The sequence below is a fragment of the Lissotriton vulgaris genome, chromosome 11 (assembly GCF_964263255.1).
Source record: "Lissotriton vulgaris chromosome 11, aLisVul1.2, whole genome shotgun sequence".
Lineage (NCBI taxonomy): Eukaryota > Metazoa > Chordata > Amphibia > Caudata > Salamandridae > Lissotriton > Lissotriton vulgaris.
The window spans coordinates 333,781,581-333,800,060 of NC_141699.1; positions in this window are offsets into that span (position 1 = coordinate 333,781,581).

Here is an 18,480-nt window from a genome sequence, read left to right on the forward strand (position 1 = left end):
ATGTTGACTTTGGGGGGAGTTAGATTTACTGTTCCCTCTCTAGTCTGAGCAAGATATTGGAGTATGGTGGGGCCATATTTACCAGTCTCTCTCCAACATAAGCAAAATTAGGGAAAGTGTTGGACTTTGGAAGGGTTACATTTACTATCTCCTCTCCAACATAAACAACAGTAGAGAAAAGGTTGGATTTGGAAGGTGTTAGATTTACTTTTCCCACTCCAATGTTAGCACAAGTAGAGAAAGTGGTGGACTTTGGAAGGGTCGGATTTAGTTTTCTTAGGATAGGAAAAGTAGGGTAAGTGTTGCAATTTGCAGTGGTTAGATTCAGTATTCCAACTCCAATCTAAGCAAACGTTGGGAAAGTGCTTGACTAAGGAGAGGTTTGATTCACCATTCCCACTCCAATCTTAGCAACAGTAGGGAGCATGTTGGAATTTGGAGGGGTCATATTTACTATTCTAATTACAATATAAGTGAGAATAGGGCAATTGTTCAACCTTGAAGTCGACTCGTTAGATGTATTATTCCATCTCCAACATAACAAAAAATAAGGGAAAATGTTGGACTTGGAAGGCATTAGATGTATTTTTAGAAGTCCAATGTAAGCAACAGTTGGGAAGGAGTGCGAATTCGCAGGGGGTCAGGTTTACTATTCGCATTTCAATGTAAGCAACAGTAGAGAAAGTAATGGACTTGGAGAGGTTAGATGTACTATTACCTCTTAAATATTCACAGTAGGTACATGTTGGACTTTGGAGGAGCCATATTTATCAGTCCCTTTTCATGTGGGAATGATAAATATGTGGGAAAATGATGGACTCTGGATTGGTCAGTTCTACTATATCCACTCTTACGTAATGAAAAGTAGGGAAAATGTTGGACTTTGGATGGATTAGATTTACTATCTGCACTCCAATCCGAGCAATAGTTGGGATAGTGTTGTCTCCTTCTCCGGCTACAGAAAAATTAGGGCTCTTTGTGGCAGGACCCCAGGCACAAGCACCCCAAGCTAGTTTCACACAACAGTAACCTCTCAGCCAGACAAGGAGGAAATCACTATTAGATATTGTTTTCACCCCTACAGTGTACCCCAAGGTCCACTGCTCATGAGCCACTCTGATATCATGTGCCACTGGTGTTCATACGATATGCATCAGTGGGTTAGATCAGTGGGAGGGATGGGCCTCTGCTGAGCATCTGAGAGAATCATATAGCATCAATATATGTCAGGAAAGCGAGGAAGGAAGGAAATGGTCGCCACAGTCAGGAGCCAATACTTAGTCCAAAGTGAGATGCACTGCCCTCAACTGTTTGAGAGGTCACTAAAATTATCATGATAGGAGAAACGTTTATCACATCGGTGTCCCACATATTTACTGTTTCCTATTGTTTGGATTCCTGGGCATGAGCACCCCCTCCATACCTCTCATTTCCTCCTTTGTCCACAGTCTCATTCTCCCATCCTTGAAGTTATCCTGGATCCAGTGGGCCTGTTGGGCATGCTACCATCAATGATTGCTCTCCTTCACCACTGAAAGTCCAGGTGTTTATAAGTGTAGGCAATTTATGTGTAATACTCTTCACAGTCACCCCAGGTCTCACCTAGAGACGTGCTAGCCTCCATCCTGTTTGTATGGGTCCTGCAGAGTCATTACCACAGCCTTTGTTTCCAAGAAATGAATCTTGTTACTCCTCCAGATCATCCCTGGAGCCGAGACACCTATGTATGGCATTCAAACAGTGAAAGAAAAAAAGGAGGAGGAAGGGTGGGACCAACACAGGGTGGCCACAGCCACCAATGCACCCTCCTTACTTATACTCTGAGGGGATAGAGAGCACCACGTGTCCACCGTATGGTCTGTTTGTTTTACATCAGAGGTTCCCCGGGCCAGCCTGCAACATCACCGCACTAGGTGCCAGATATACTCAAGCTGCCCTCCGGGGCATATCCTGAATGAAGGCCCCTATTTATAGCTCCACTCACTCATTTTCATTTGTTGTTGGGCTCTTCCACACTTGACCGCCAGTCTCGGTAGGTGAATGCCTATTTTCCCTTGGGCTTGCTGCTCCCGTCTTCTAGATGATTAGCATCACCACTCCCATCTAGGGTGCCGTTGCAAGTGCCCAAATTCTGCCAGGGCCTCCCCCTCTCTGTCTGGCCCCCAATGTATCCGGGGCGGCAATCCATACAGCGCTCCCTGTCTGAAATGCTGGATCCCCCCAGGGCTGGCTCATCTCTCCACCGCAGTTCGGAGCAGCTCACTGCTGCCCTGGCATCCTGGGCCAGGCCGTGGCTCCTCTCCTGGAAGCAATGTGGGCAGATCTGAGCAGGGCATCCCATCCAGCCTTGTGCCTCTGAGTCGGCACCACCTCGCAGACCCATCTCGGACCTGGCTGGGGCTAGGGGGGATGGGTCAAGGCATTATAGTGTCTGAAGTCACAGGTGCCAGAAGCCTGCTAAGTAGCTGTCGACTCCATGCGCACCCTGGCCATGCCCCAGTAAGGATAGCATTTTCTTCGTGTTTTCTCTAATCTTCACGAGCAACTTCCTCAAACATCGTTTTGTAGCTCAATTCAATTTTAAACCTTTGCGAATATCAAACGTTTTGGCTACAATCAGTTTGGTAGTTTTAATATATTTCTGAAATTATTATTTTTACACTGAAGTGGAACTATACAAAACTTTCAACATTCACCAACTTTTCACAGTGGTTTATACAGTGCTCAGAAACATCTTTGCAAATCTTCAACAGTGATTTGCACACTTTTTTTTTTTTAAAAAAGAAGAGCTAAAGGAAGAATATAGAGTGTTTACTTACCTATTTATACTGTACCATTTTTATGTATTAATATTAAGCTTTATTTACAGGATGTCTAACATTGCAGCACCACCTCATTTTCTTCAGGTTGCTGGCGATCCTCCTATAGAATGGGATCTTTGGTTTCCCATGTTTACAGCATACGTGGATGTCTTGGAAAAAGAGGATTGTTCAGCAAAAAGAAAACTTGCCCTTCTAAGACATTGTCTTGGTGGTGCAGGAATAAAAGAATTCGATAATTTACCACCTTTAGAAGACGCAGGTGATATGGATGTGTTTAACAAAGCTTCTAAGCAAATGAAAATTCGTTTTGGTAGAAGGATAAATACTGTGATGGAGAGGTTCAAGTTCTACTCTCGCGAGCAGAAACCTGATGAAACAATTGAGGATTATGTTGCAGCACTACGTTCACTTGCCTGCACTTGTTCTTTCGAAACCATAACATACGAACAAGCCCTCAGGGATCAAATCATGATGAAAACAAAAAGCAAAAAGATCCAAGAAAGGCTTTGGTTGGGTACGAGACTACTCTTGCTGCAGTAGTGAACATAGCTAAGGGTATAGAACACTCTGAAATATTTGTATCCAAAATTAGAGGGAAAAATGTGAAAACAAATGTTCCTGAGGTTGAAGTAGCCATTGTTAAAACTCATACTGGTCATCCCACTTCAAATACTCCCAATACTAAACCTATCTTTAAGAAAGAATACGTAAGGAATTTTAGCGATAATAAGAGTTTTTCTAAGAAAAGTACAATATTTTGTTACAGATGTGGTAGTGCCAACCATGTTGGCAATTACAAAGGTTGTCCTGCCTGGGATAAAATTTGTATCAAATGTAAAAAGAAAGGACATTTTGGCAATGTGTGCAGATCTGGTCAGAGAATTAATTATATCTCTCCAGAGGAAGAAGAAGTTCTTAATAGTTTAAATTGCATACTTTCTGTTGATGATTGTATTCAAAACAATTTCCCTTCTTGTACAGTTTTTATGGATGACAAACCTATTGAAATTTTTGTCGATTCCTGTGCATGGTACACTATTATTGGTAAAAATATATTCGAACAGTTGTGGCATAATAGAGAACTCTCAAATCCAGACATATATCCTGGTGGGTACACGGGACGAAAGATTGCATTAGAGGGTTTCTTTTGGGCTAAATTGTTTTTTAAGAACTGGGATATCAAAGCTAAGGTTTATGTCGCTACCAAGGGTGTTTCTATCCTTGGTTGGCCTCACCAACGTGCCTTAGGGATCAAGATCGATCCAAATTCTGTTTCACCAGTTTATGTTGATGAGCCCCGGCTTGAAAAGCACGTTACTGACTCGTTAGTTAATTTAACATTTAGCAACACTGATTTCACTGAGAGCGTACTCAAGAATTTTCCTGAAATTTTTAATGACAAACTGGGAAAATATATTGGTTTCAAGCATAAAATTGTCTTAAATGATAATGCTGTTCCTGTCAGGCATAGGGTAAGAAACGTCCCTTTAGCCTATAGACCCAAATTAAAAGAAATCCTAGATGACTTAGTAAAAAGGAATATAATAGAACCAATTGAATCTTCCCCTTGGGTTTTGCCTATTGTGATTTCTCTTAAGAGTTCTGGCGAACTTCGCTTATGTGCGGATTTGCGCAGCCTCAATAAAGAAATATGGATTGATAAACATCCTTTGCCAAATATTCACGAGTTAATTTCCGCACTGTCAGGCGCTACTGTGTTTTCCTCAATTGATTTGGCTAGTGCATATCACCAAGTAGAATTAGATGAAGACTCAAGGAAATTGACTGCTTTTGTTACCCCAGAGGGCATGTTTCAGTATTTACGCATGCCTTTCGGGTTGGCAAGTGCAGCCTCCGTATTTCAGCGTCTCATGAAAGAACTATTGACAGACTGCAAAGGGGCCATAGCTTTCCAAGACGACATTTTGATTTTTGGGAAAGACCATACTGAACATGATGAGAATCTTTCTTGTGTTTTGGGGAAAGTTCGTTCTAAGGGTCTCACTCTGAAATATAACAAGTGCAAATTCAGACAAGACAAAGTTGAGTACCTTGGACATGAAATATCAAGTCATGGAATCAAACCTAAAGTTAATCATGTCAAAAATATTGTCAATGCCCCCTCTCCCAATTCAAAGGAACAGTTACTTTCTTTTTTAGGACTGACTGAATTCTATGGCAAATTCGTTAAAAATGATTCTGATATTGTGCATCCCTTGAGAATTCTTCAAAAAAAAATGCAAAATTTGTTTGGGGGAAAGAACAAGAGAATTCCTTTGAAATTTTGAAACGCAAAATTGTTGAAGCCCCATTTTTGAAACCTTACTCAGTGGGTAAAGAATGTATCGTTTATGTTGATGCAAGCAATGTTGGTTTAGGGGCTGTTCTAATGCAAAAGGATAAATCTAGTGAGTTTGTTGTTTCTTACGCTTCTCGAGCTCTACGTGATGCCGAGAAGAATTACTCAACTATAGAGAGAGAATTACTTGCTTGTACTTGGGCTTCTCAGCATTTCAGACAGTTTTTGTGGGGGACAAAATTTTCTTTAAGAACTGATCATAAGCCTCTGATCACCATGTTAGCTGCTGGTGGTGGAAGAGTTCTTACTGCTCGCTTAGCGAGACTAGCGGCCAAATTACAGGAATACCGTTGTGAGGTTGTATATATTCCAGGTCGTTTAAATGTTCACGCGGATTGCATGTCGCGTTTTCCAGCCAGTGTAGAAGTTGGTGACAGCATAGATTGTGATGTTGCGTACTCGTTTGCAGATGTCAATATAATTTCAGATCAAGAAAATTCTTTGATTCTTTCAGAAAAGAATTGGTCAGAAGCTATGAAGAATGACGTTGTCTTGAATCTAGTTAAGCAGTATTTGATTAGAGGTTGGCCTGAAGAAAGGAAGCTTTCTGGTGAGTTAGGATCGTTTTACAAAGTTAAGGATGATTTAATGTTATCTCAAGACATCATTCTCAGATCAGATACAATCATACCTCCCACAAGTTTGAGAGAAAAGATTTGCAAATTGGCTCATGAAGGGCACATGGGAATGTCCACCACCAAAAGAAGGATCAGGGAACACTACTGGTGGCCTGGTATTGATGCCATGGTAGATAGTTGGGTCAGGAATTGTTCCCCTTGCTCTTTGAGTGACAAATCTGTGAAGAGTTTGGCTGTTGACACTACCCCCATTGAGTATGCTAATGGTCCTTGGCGAAGGTTAGCAATTGACATTATTGGACCTTTCAGTTGCCAGTCCGGTAAGGAGATGTTTGCATTAGTTTTAATTGACTACTTCTCTAAGTGGCCTGAATTAAAAATTGTTGAGAAGATCTCCTCAGAGCATGTAATTGATTTCCTTGACAAGATTTTTGCTAGAGAAGGTTTGCCGGAGGAACTTATCTCAGACAATGGCCCACAGTTCATTAGCAACGAGTTTGAGGGTTTTCTCAGAAATTGTGGTATTATTCACAAAAGGACCTCTAATTATTTTCCACAAGCCAACGGCCAAGTTGAGAGGTTCAACAGAGTCATCAAAGAATCTTGCCAATTGGCCATTAAAAGTGGTTTGAAGTGGAAGAAAGCGCTGCAAGCTACCTTATTAACTTATCGGTTGTCTCCCAATTCAGTCACTGGTCTATCCCCTTTTGAATTATTGCGAGGGAGGAAACCAGGTTCTCGGCTCTTTCCCTGGTGGTTAAAAAGTGATACTCCCTACGAGGTAGACTTTAAGGCATTGAGGAATAAAATTGGGAAATACCAGGAAAGTATGACCCAGCACTCTGCCAAAAAGAAGTATAACACTTGCAGTGTAAAGGTTGGTGATCGAGTTCGTGTAAAAATGGGTGGTTTGTTTCACAAGAATGTCTCTAGATGGTCTGATCCCATCAAAGTAATTGAAATTTTTAGCAAAGCTGTCAGAGTTGAAGGGGGGAAAATATGGAATTTGAGAAGGATTTCCTTATGCAAACCCTTTGTTACCTCTTCTCAAAAGACTACTCTTCCAGAGAAACTTGTCTCAGATCATAATTCAGATAGTTTCTTTGGTATGCATGAGAAACCTGTCTCAGATCACAATTCAGATGGTTTCTCTGGTATGCATGAAGTTTATGACAATTTAGAAAAAGTGATTGTAAGTAATTCTGATGTTGTGATCAATTCTGATGTTCGACCTGTTCCGTGTGTTGCTATAGACAACCAATCAGATGCAGTGTGTGAAGATATTTCATTAAGACGTAGTGAGCGTGTGAAATTTGCTCCTTCAAAGTTTAAAGATTTTATTAGAACTTAAATTCTTTTTGCATTATCTTGTCTTATTATTTTGTTGTTATTTCTTTTTTTTGTTTTTTTTTAAAGGGGGGGAGGTGTGTGGTATTCCATTACATTATGTCATTTGGAACTTTCCTATGTCACTCAGTAGAGTGTTAGGTTCTTGGAATGTTTCTCCTTGAAGGTGTACTGGACTGCTGAACTGATGATGAAGACACCTCTTTCCTCCTGTGGTTGTTAAGCTGTCTTTGCTACTAATAAACCTGCTTGAACCTACTCATCGTGTAGTCTCCCTTACTACAATAGCGTTGGACTTTATCCGGGTTAGAGTTACTATTCCCACGCCAATGTAGGTAAAATAGGGAAAGTGTAGGACATTGGAGGGGTTGCAATTACTACTTCATCTCCAATGTAAGCAACAGTTGGATAAATGTTGGACTTTGGAGGTATCAACTGTACTATCCCTACTCCAATCTGAGAAAAAGTTGGGAACCTGTAAGCAAAGCTACAGAAGGGTCAGATTTACTATTCCCACTTTTTAGCAAAAGTAGGTAAAGTAATGGGGTGAGATTTACTAGGCTTACTCCTACATGAAAAAAAAATAATCATTTAAATGTAGACCCCAAAAATGTAAGTCATACCGAAAATAACAAATGTGCTCATTAAATCTTAAACAAATAAAATTACATTTTAAAAACACTAATGTTCTATTACAAATAAAAAAGTAAAAAAAATATTTTACATTAAAACACATCCCTCCATACAACTTTAAAGAGGTGAACACCAACCAACTAAAATGCATAAAACCAAGTATAAAAATTTAAAATTATTCATATTAAATTAAATATTAAAAAATAAAATTACAAATAAAATACTAATAAATAAACTATTAATACAATGTAATAATTGAATAAACGGATTACCAATGACAAGTTCATTAGAAATCAACAAATGATTAAAATAATCAAGTAAACTACATGATTATCAACAAAAAATTCAATACATCAAAATTGGTTCTCAAATTCAAAATAATGATTTACATTTTAAAAGACTTCGCACACTAATCCCCTACAAACCTAACAACCTGCTACTAAATTAACAATTTTTAATTAAATGAAAATGCATATTCCATACTAATAATATAAAGAGACAGCCTAAACCGTTGAGGCGGGTAAGCTCAGGGACCACAGCACCAACCTGAACACTGCATACAGCATTGGAAAGGTCAGGCAAAGCAGATAGACATAGGCTATACACTAGCGCAACAATACTGTAGAAGGGAAAAAGCACGTTCTGTCACAAAGTAGTCCGTTGCAAGTAGCTCCAGCTCTGAGGTGGGCGTGTGCATTCTGTGTGGGTGGGAGTGTGCATTCAGCATTCAGCATGGTCACGTCTGAGACTCCAGCGGTCTAAGAATAGCGTTCGGTACTGCATTTTTACGCATTGAGATGGCAGCTGCCTGAGATTAGCGATCAGCAGCAAGGTGATAGCGTTGTGGCTTGAGATTAGCGTTCTGAATAGCGTTCGATCACGTCAGGAGGTGTGCTCTGCGTGGGTGGGCGTGTGCGTTCAGCATTCAGCATGGTCACTTCTGTTATGCCAGCGGCGTGAGACTAGCGTTCGATTCTGCTTTGTAACGTATAGAGACGGCAGCAGCATGTGATTAGCGTTCAGCAGCATCGGAATAGCGTAGTCGCATTCGATTACTATCCTGATTAGCGGTCTATCAAGTCAGGAGGTGTGCTCTGCGTGGGTGGGCGTGTGCGTTCAGCATTAATCCATTCTAACGCATGGAGACGCCTGCTGCCTGAGAACAGCGTTTCTCTGTTGTGGTCGTGTGCTGCCACAGACGCCGTGGCGGATTGCAGCACCACGCCGAGTTTAGGCACAGCGTGACCCGGCTGAGGCGCTCGGCCTCATTCTCAATGCCAGGACAGCACAGGGACTGCGTGAACAGGCTAAACCGCACTGCCTCATTTTGCAAGCCAGGACTGCATAGGGGCTTTTGCTAACTGTCGCTTTGGGACAGCACAGACACACGCTCAACATCGGATTATACAGGACGGCCTGGGGACGGTAGCACTATCTCCAATAGGGAGTGGAGAAACACACCCTCACCTTGGCTGACACACTCGCAGATTGCAAGCTCATCCTTCGCCGGCACAGAGGCGGACTTTCCTGTGAGCGGACACACAACTTCTTGCAAACGCGCAGCCTCGCGGCTCCGCGTTTGACCACTGGGAGCACATGGGACCGGACGGACGCCACACGCGCTCAGTCATCAGCGGGTACAGAGGCACAGCTTGCTGTGGCTATTCCTGACACTGCCTTTGCAAGCAGAGGCACATGTTCTGCTGCAAGCGACAAGCAGCATTAGAGTGTGGAAACTGAACTACTACTCAGGTAAAAATGTTTATCTTTTATTCCTAAAGACAGCTTGTGTTACTCTTCACAACAAGTACATATTGTTGGTAAACTACTAACCCTACTGCCTTAGGTACAGCAGCCGCTACAACTAACTTTCTTTGTGGGCTTATTCACCTTTCATGCTTTTATGGACATAGTCAGGCCTCCGCAGCCTGGGCTTCAGGAAGCACATAGGACGCCACTTACAAGGATTTGGATTGCCCACGAGGGGGAGACTATTGACACTATCCTATTGTGTGTCGCACTGCTACTCCTAACAACTGCCACAAGTACAAAGCGTGACTATTACTATTTACATGTTGCAACACAATGCCCACAATGTGTGAACATGGGAGTATGACCATAGTGCTACTTAATGCCTCAAATCTTTCTCATTTGGCTCACTTACCCACAAGCTGGAAGACAGAATATCACCCTTGAAGTCTTTATAATTCACATTTACAATACTACTCCGGGGATAAACCAAACATGGTGAAGAGGAAATCACAACTATCCAGGACAACATCAAAAACACGTGCACAAAAGATACAATGCTTACACAGTAGCCAAAACCACAATGACCTATTTGTATATCACATTATTGCACTCTCTACGTCTGCTGTTTGCAGGGAACAAACTCTGCGGCGTTCTCACCGGCTTGCTAACAGGAATGCACACATCCCATCTTCAAGTTATGCAGAGCCTTACTCGCACAACCTGGTACCAGACAAACCAGCCACTTTGCTTGAGGTGCACAATACACAACATATCAGTGTAACACACACTATTACAGATGCCCCAGTACTATGTCACCAGCAACAGCCACAATTCCCTCTACCAAATCATCCACGCATTCAACATACAATAAGATCCGCCTTCCAATACAACCCACTTTGCGACTACATCAACCATGCAGATAACAACATTGGAAACATGGACAATGTCTGCAACAAATGCAATGCAATTAAATGGAAGGCTGAACCTCAAGGACTTTGCTGCTCCTCAGGAAAAGTAAATGTAAGCAACATTGAGGAACCGCCAATACTCATTACGCAACTACTCAATGGTACTCACCCCCTTTCTAACCATTTCTTAAATAACACACGCCGCTACAATACTCTCTTCCAAATGACATCCTTTGGGGCTAATGAAGTAAGGGAAGGGAATTTTATGCCTACCTTTAAAATCCATGGCCAGTTATACCATTTAATTGGCAGTCTGCTTCCGCAGGAATGCAAACCGGCAAAATTTCTGCAAATATATTTCCTATCTCAACAACATCAACTCGACACACGGTCACACATGCTGCCACATTTAAACAGACAGGTTATTCAACTACTACAGGACACATTACACACACATAACACTTACATTCAGTCCCTGAAGTACAGCTATGAGATGAATATACAGAAGGAAGACTTGCACCTCATTATCCACGCAGATCAACGTCCACCAAATACACATCATGTTCTTTTAGTCAATGAGAACAAAGGGCCAGGCGACATCATATTACATACTCGAGACGGGCTATTATGTAGAGTGTCAGGATTACATCGATCATATGAGCCTTTACAATACTCCATTCTATTCACAAGAGGGGAGGATGGGTATTGTCTAAATATACCCCAAAACCATTCGCTTCCTCATAAAACTATCACATGCATGCAGTACTATGCCTATACCCTCATGGTTAGATCCGGCGCTTTCAATACCTTGCATTGGTTCCGCAATCTATTTAATCAATACATTGTGGATATGATGGCAAAGATGATTACGGAAAGATTGGATTTTATACGTTGTAATCAAACACAACTACGCACAGATAACTACATCCATTTAAAGGATGCGGTTAATCAGGATCAGCACGTATCGGCACTAGATATCAGACAACACGTTATATTGCCATCTACACTCACTGGCTCACCCAGGTACATGCATGAAAAGACACTGGATGCCATGACATACGTCAGGCAGTATGGGAGACCCGATTTGTTTATCACCTTCCCCTGCAATCCCGAATGGCCAGAAATTTAACGTCACCTATTCGCAAAACAAAGATTCTGCGATAGACATGACATCGTAGCGTGTGTCTTCAATTTAAAGGTCAAAGCACTCATGAAGCTGCTGACCCAAAAAGCTATTTTTGGTACCAGTAACGCTTATATTTTTACTATCAAAACGCAAAAGAGAGGACTGGTGCACGTACACATTGTGTTGTGGCTTGAACTTAAAATAAAGCCAGACGAAGTTGATCTAATCATATCTGCCTGATCCTGTCAACGATCAACTACTATTCCAAATAGTCAAAAGAAACATGCTTCATGGCCCATGTGGGGAACACAACATTCATTCACCCTGTATGAAGAACGGTTTTTGTAGTAAGAAATACCCAAGGACTCTTACAAATGAGATGGAAACAGGTGTTAATGGGTATCCCGTTTACCGTATGAGAAGCCCAGAGCATGGTGGCCATACTGTCACAATCACTGTCAGAGGAAAGGAGGTCACTGTAAATAATCGGTGGGTAGTTCCATATTCACCTGTACTGTGCCGCAGCTTTAATGCACATATTAATATTGAATACTGCCAATCCGTTAAAGCTATTAAATATATATGCATATATATCAACAGAGGCTCAGATCAGGCTACTGCTACCATACAAAGCAAACACAATGAAATAGAAACATATGTCAATGGACGGTATATTAGCACTTCCGAAGCCATGTGGAGGCTTCTTGAGTTTCACATTCATGAAAGGCATCCCACTGTAACACATTTGGCACTACATCTACCTATTGGACAAAGAGTATATTTTATTGACGCTAACATTAGACACATAGCACAAACCCCCCCAGCAACAACCCTTACCGCATTCTTCCAGTTATGTGGCTCTGACGAATTTGCCAAAACATTACTATACCACGAGGTTCCACAGTACTACACTTGGGCTCATTCTATCTTTACACGTCGGAAACGCTGCCAGGAGGTACTAGGTCACCCTGGAGTTAGGAAAGATTCTGCTCTGGGTAGGATGTACAGTATTCACCCAAACCAATCTGAATGTTTCCATTTAAGGACTCTTTTGCAGCATGTTCGCGGGCCTACAGATTTTGTCAGTCTTTCGAGTGTTAACGGTCAACTAATGCCAACCTATCAGGCTGCCTGTAAACAACTAGGTCTTATTGAAGACAACGAACATTGGAAACATACTTTAGCTGATGCAGCACTTTCTGATTCTCCATCAAAACTCAGGGAATTATTTGTAACCATTTTGCTTTTTATTCCACCATCTGACCCGATGGCTTGATGGGAAGGATTTAAAAATGATCTATGTGAAGATATACTACACCGTATGCGTCAGCACTCTCATAATGACTGAATGCCAATCAACAATGAAATCATAAACCAAGGACTTATAGAAATTGAAGACTCACTGTTTCTATTAAGCGAGAAGTCCTTACAAGATTTCAACCTGCTGCCAGCGGTCCGAACTAACCTAACTGGATACCACAATATTGCTACCGCACACAATAATCCAGACCTACATAACTACCTTGCTCAACACTTGCCTAACTTAGTTCCCGATCAACAACTCGCCTACAACTCCATAGTTGATAGTGTTGAGAAGAAGCAAGGCAAATTATTGTTCATAGACGCCCCCGGTGGCACAGGAAAGACTTACCTAATCAACCTCATACTTGCCAAAGTTCTATCTTCTGGGAAATTGGCTCTAGCTGTTGCTTCTTCTGGAATAGCAGCCACTTTGCTAACAGCTGGGAAAACTGCACATTCAACTTTTAAACTTCCTTTAACAGTTTCCCTTGAAAACGATTCAATTTGCTCTATTCGGAAAAACGGACCTTTGGGGACACTGCTTCAAAATGTGTCTCTTATCATGTGGGACGAATGTACTATGACACACCGCTCACATATTGAGGCAGTTGACAGAACTCTCAAAGACATTAGAAATTCATCCAACATCACAGGAGGTGTAATTTTGTGTTTGCTGGGGACTTCCGCCAAACACTTCCAGTGGTGCCTAGAGGAACTCGGGTGGATATACTAAAAGCATGCTTAAAAGCTTCACACCTATGGAACTCTGTACAATCGATTACCTTGCGCACTAACATGAGAACACATTTAGGAGGTCGAGATACACATTTGCCGATCTTCTACTACAAGTGGGTAATGGAGAAATACCTGACACAAATGGCTTTATCAACATACAAAACTTAGGTAAGCGTCTCTGTACCCTACATGAACTCATACAACATGTTTACCCAGACATCCAGCATCTTCTCAGCAAAGATTACACATGGATTTGCGAAAGGTCTATAGTTGCCGCCCGAAACTCTGCAGTACATCATATTAATGAACACATCCTACAACTATTCCCAGGTGAAACCACAATATATAATTCCATTGATACAGTATTAGATACACAAGACGCCGTGCATTATCCCCAAGAATTCCTCAGCTCACTTAACCCTTCCGGGCTTCCCCCTCATACACTCCAAATTAAAGTAGGTGTTCCTATCATGTTATTACGAAACCTACATCCAGCAAATCTCTGCAATGGGACGCGCCTACAAGTTTAAATCTCTTTTACCTCATGTAATAGAGACTACTATTCTCACTGGCCCGGCTACAGGACAGTTAGCTCATATTCCCCGGATACCCATGATCCCTACTGATCTACCATTTCAATTCAAACGCTTACAATTTCCGATTAACATTGCTTTTGCATCCACCATTAACAAATCACAAGGTCAGACATACAAAGTAATTGGGATAGACTTACGAGAGGACTGCTTCACTCATGGACAGTTATATGTCGCACTATCGAGGTCTGGTAATGCCGACAACCAATTTATTCTAAATCCAGATTCTCATGAAACACGAAATGTGGTGTACCATGAAGTTTTGAAATAAATATTATTTTCCATACTAAAACCATTGCTGACTAGCTTTTTTTTTAACCGGACAACATCGGGACAGGCCGCTAGTGTTATATAAAACTTAGACACAAATATTATTAAAATATTAACTTATAGTAATAAAAAACTAATATTTATCAAAATAATAGAATATATTTATTCAATGATATCAAAGAAAATTATATGATACACAACTATTTTTGAACAAACATTCTTACCTTTAACATTAAGTCCACTGATATTTTGAACTCACAATTATCCAGCCACAATAATTGTGGCTCATAATATTTTTGATTCTATATTTTCGTAAAGACCTCTATTTGCTTTAGAGTAGATTGAGGAATAACTAAAGCAGCTTTAAAGCATTCTTTGAATGTTTACTATTTACCAAATTTGATTCAAAGGGGAAATATTGCAGTTTATTGTACCAGCATGGAAATAAAAATACCAGTCTTTTTGATCAGATAATGGCCTGGTGACAACCCACATCTCCCAATCTTCAAAGGAGAGATGCAACAAACTAGTCACTTCACTCAGTCACTGGCGAGATTTCAATAGAGACAAAGGACTCTGCAGACACGCTAGAGTCCTCCCTATGCTCAGAACTGCCCAAGCCCATTCCTTCCCCATCATTGCTCCCCTTCCCTAGGTTGAGCGAAGACCGTTCAGGCCTCCTCCTAAGTAACATCAAATTGGGGTCCCCAATGGATCCCACTTCCCCTCACATCCTTCTACAAGGAGGTGACCCCATCCAGGACAATTTGGCCGGCCACATCTCCCAATCCCTTGAGAAAGGACTAGTACCCAAAGAATAGAAGCATGCAATAGTGAAGCCTCTGCTCAAGAAACCCCAATTGGACCTCAAATTATTGAGAAACTGTTGGCCCATGTCACTGCTACCCATTCTGGGAAAGATTGCGGAGAAACACGTTAATAGCTCCATCTCGCAATTCCTGGAGGTTAATGGAATCCTGCACTAGTCCCAGATGGGGTACCTCCCGGAACAGAGCACTGAGTCTGCTTCTACTCGTGATCCCAGAGAAACTAAAATCCATTCTCGATCAAGGCAGGGCAGCCACAATCATGCTCTTAGACTTAAGCGTGATTTTTGACACTGTAGGCCACAATATCCTCATCCACAGGCTCAAGGAGATTGGGATCAGAGACACGGCCAACCAATGGGTGACCTCATTCCTGAGTAAAAGATCCTTCCAATGTATGGAGGTGAGTATCATCTCAGATATCTTTACGGCTCCATGCGGAGTACCTCAGGGTTCGTCTCTGAGCCTGATCCTTTTTAACATTTACTTAAGCCCTCTAGCTCCCTTGGTGCAGGTATTTGGATTGTCCACTGCTTCGTAGGCTGGTGACACTCAGCTGGTGGTCTCGGTGGCAGACGCTTTCAACTCAAACCTTTTGCAACTAGTTCCATGCCTGGAATAAATAGGAGCCTGGATGGCCAACTGTAGCCTTGAATTGAATGGTAACAAAACAAAGCTCATGCTCCTAAGAACTGAACCAGGCCCAGGGGATGAGATTAACTGGCCGGGAAACTGGGGGCCCTCCTCCTCCCATTCCCAAAACTTCCATAAAGAACTTGGGGATGTGACTAGACTAAAACCTTTCCATGGAAACTCAGGCCAAAAAACCTTTGGGTATCTGTTTGTGCATCCTTCGGATGATCAGAAAAATCCTGAGTCTAATCCCCAAAAAATCGAGAAAAACTGTGGTACAGGCCCTGGTAGTCTGCGTCTGGATTACGACAACTCTTTGTACCTGGGCTCCCCCAAATATGTCACAGACAGGTTGCAGGTGGTGCAGAATTCAGCAGCAGACCGCTTCTCAAAATTCCCAGACATGAATCAGTTAGATCATCTCTGAAGAAGCTCCACTGGCTACCAATCCAATCCAGGGTTAAATTCAAGGCCTTCTGCCTGGCCCACAAGGCCATGTACAGGATAGGCCCGACCATGCTACAATCCTTGGACTCCCATCATGCTCCCAACAGATACCTTAGGTCGGGAGCCAGCTTCCTGATGAATACACCTAAAATAAGGAGAGCAAGATGGGGTGGAATTTCCTTTTCACACCTAGCCCCAAAACTTTGGAATAGCATTGATCTAGAACTAACACTAACCAAGAATGAACAGTGCTTCAGAAAGAAACTCAAAACGTGGCTGTTCCCCTGAGACCTCACATTTTCTTTGCTTCTCTTGCCAGAGCTGAGAAGCCTGCGGGTGGCCATGAGCTTTATAAATATCATAAATCTAAATCTATTTATTCCTTGCACCCCTCCCTAATCTCAGGTTTGAACTGTACTATGCTGATTTTGGAGGTAGGTTTCTTCTATATAAATACCAAACAGAATAGTAGACTTCCCATTTTGACTATGATGGGCACATTTCAGGTAATGGGAAAGGGAAGAAATTATTCTATTTTTCTCTCCAAATATTACTTTTTTGAATGATGCAGATATTGGTATGATAAGCAGTAGCAAAATAAGTCACTTGTAAAACTATAGTCCTACTTCACTAAGCTCCCTATTTATAGTTTGGTGGATGAGATACGTCGTAAAAAACGTGAAAGCTATACTGTTCACCATATTACAAGCAAAATAGTCTATAATGCACTTGTAGCACAGCAAAGGGTATATCAGTCATGTCTGTGACATAGTATCCTGTTGGACAAACTCTAAATAAGCCTTAAATTGGTTACACTGGAGACAATCAGTCACATACTTCAAAGGCACTTCTTTTTGCAGTTAACTGCTTTCTCATTGTATTTCCACTCCCTTCTGGCCTTAATTCTCCGTCAACTTATCCCACTCTTCCCATGCTACAAATCTTTCACCCATCACTTCCTTAATCCCTCCCAACTATATTTTATCTTTAGTGAATCATTTAACCTTCTCTACTTTGTTTCAACTTAACTAACTGGAAGTTCATACTTAACCTCACTATACTCTCTCTACTTAATTGTAGTTTGCATTCTCCAGCTTCCCTGTGCGTACATACTGTAATTTGTTTATTTTCTTGTATATACCACTAGCATTTTTCTATTTACTCTTCATCTTCCATTTATATTGTAACTCCTCCTGAAGTACATATTGTGCTACTATGTGCCTGCAATGCACACATTCATCTTATTGGCATTTCATTCATTGTGCAGCTTTGTCTCTTTCAATGTAAAGTGCCCTAATACTCTCAGGCCATGTTTGTGCTATATACATTTGCATACATAAACATGCAAATAAATACATCAACATATCATATGCCAATAAAGTGCTGCCAAAAGGCTGTTAGAACATGGCAAGCTATCTTGCTATGTTACGGATTGACATCCGACATCCCCTCCCAACTTTGACACCAGCCTACCTGGAATTTGTTTGATTTTCCTAAAAATAGTCCACACAAGGGTGGAGTGAGAGGCAGGGGCGTGCTTGGTGGGGGGGGGGGGGGGGGCTGTTTGGGGTGTTACGCCCCCCTGATAAAGGTATTTTCTCATCAATATTTAAGTGAGGTTCTTTCAGTCTGTATTGTGAGATGTGAGTCGGATTTCACCAGGATTTTTACATACATAGACAAATACGCACAATACTCTCTGTTTTGAAAATCCTCATAATATTGGTTATTTTACAAAATAGTGTGCTTTCTCTCCTAGCACTCCTACCAATCCACATACCTCTCCCTTTCCACGGCCCCATAGAACTCTCTCATGCACCCTGCTCGTGGTATAATATATTTAAACATTATATGCCAGCCTGATTGTCGGAAAATCTGAAGCTTGCACCCCCCAATCTTACTACGCCCCTAGTGAGAGGTGAGAAAGAAGGATATCAAGGTTGGTGCATCCTTACTTGAAAGACAAACTGCACACAAGAGTAAACCTGCCCGAGGACGGACACAAGCAGCAACTGTGATCATCCTGCTAGTCAGGAAGATAGAAGACAGGTTGTCTGCAGGTCTGACAGGCCAGCCAGTGATTAACTTGAGCCAGCGGTTACCAGTGCTTGGCACCGGCACTTAATCGTCAACACCGGTGCTTATGAC